Raw genomic sequence first — 1722 nt, forward strand, 5'->3', positions numbered from 1 at the left:
CTGCCAGTACCCGTCTCCTACCTTTCAAACTTTACTGAAGCTCTCCTGCGAACCTTGCAGAACTAGCACTCCCGAAAGAAAGGATACTGCGGAGACATGGCTTAGCCACAGCCTGGGGGATGTCTCCAGAATGACATCTGCACTCTGCAGCGGAGTGTGCACTGATATGAAACTTCCTGGCAGATTAAAACTGTGTGCCGGACCGAAACTCGAACTCGGGACCCTTGCCTTTCGCGGGCAACTGCTCTACCAACTGAGATCTACCACCGGAGCGTGAGTCGTGCTTGGATAGCTCAGTTGGTAGAGCACTTGCCCGCGAAAGGCAAGAGTCCCGAGTTCGAGTCTCGGTCCGGCACACAGTTTTAATCTGCCAGGAAGTTTCATTCTGCAAGCGTCTACAAATATCATATCTGCGATGCTCTGGTTTGTCAGCCAACAGAAACTCAATGACAGCTCTCTGCTTGGAACGCCTCTCGCTACTGATGCCAAAATGAAGGTTACGTATAGCGGGGCCACCTATCGGAACTTCATGAAATTGTAGGGATAGAAGGGGAAATACTCCATGATGTCCCACAACAAATTCCACATTTTTTCAGCCGAAACTGACCGACAAGAAAATGTGTTGCATTATCTTATGACCACCCCACGTACTAGGTCCTAAAAGAGGTAGTGGGACTAGAATGCGAAGACCTAGGGAACGACTGTGCCGGATCATGTGGATAATATCAGGAGAAATCAAGAAATCAGACGGAAAAGGGCAAGGTTTTCCAGTTTGCCCCGCACATAACCATAATGAATGTAGATAGAATGTCGAAAAGAGTATGGGAATTAACAGAGACAACAAGAGGAAAGATAGGAACAAAATGGGTAGTTGAACTTCGGAAGTCTTGGTCGGAATTGTGGATCAAGGTGGAAGGAAAGGAAAAGTGGGGAAGCAAGTGCACCCCGACTATTATGCCGGAGATAAACGACAGAGAAGGGCACAGGGAAAGGATAGAGAGTCACCAGTGAAGCAGACGAGAGATGGGGATACTGTAGAAATCTGAAGAAGACCGAGAGAGAAGAAGAGAAGGGATGGAGAGGTTCTGGGAGGAGAACAGGAAAATACAATTCTTCAAGGGGCTACCTGTATTCCTACATAGGCTATAATGCAGCTTGGACTCCGAATTCCTCACCATCATCAATGAAGGCGTCTGTTTTCCACATCACATTAGGTGAATACCGGGCTGGTCCCCACGTTCCGCCTCAGTTACACGGCTCGCAGATATCTGAACACATTCGCACTATTCCATGGATTACACTAGGCACAGACAGTTGGGGTACACTAATTCCGTCCCGGGGGGTACGGGGTGGGGGCAATAAGGGCATCCGGTCACCCCTTAAATTAACCTTGCCTATTCCGATTAACCATGCTGACCCTGCGTCATTGCGGGAACAAGGCACAAGCAAAAGAAAGAAACGAAGATCAACGAAGGCGTCTTTAACATTCTAGCACGAGTTGTCATTAGAGTGAATGCAGGGTAGGGATCATTTCAAACTTGATTTTTAAAGCACTACCTTGGTTATTGATAAAAAATTGAGAGAGTCTTGAGGTGCATGTTCCCTCAACACAAGTACCTCAGTTAATAACCAAACAGCACCCTTCTTCCACCACCATTCAGTTGGATCTTTATCGTCTAGAAGCCAAGTCTGCACTTGCAAGTATGATCTTGAAGCTAGATG

General features: G+C 47.3%; 1 non-coding gene across 1 annotated transcript; it reads left to right on the forward strand.

Moving 5' to 3' along the window:
• Positions 1-281: 281 nt before the first annotated feature.
• On the forward strand, positions 282-356 carry Trnas-cga (transfer RNA serine (anticodon CGA)). Its single transcript has one exon. It is a non-coding gene; the product is annotated as a tRNA-Ser (tRNA).
• The last annotated feature ends 1366 nt before the right edge of the window (positions 357-1722 follow it).

This window comes from Schistocerca nitens, chromosome 5 (assembly GCF_023898315.1).
Source record: "Schistocerca nitens isolate TAMUIC-IGC-003100 chromosome 5, iqSchNite1.1, whole genome shotgun sequence".
NCBI lineage: Eukaryota > Metazoa > Arthropoda > Insecta > Orthoptera > Acrididae > Schistocerca > Schistocerca nitens.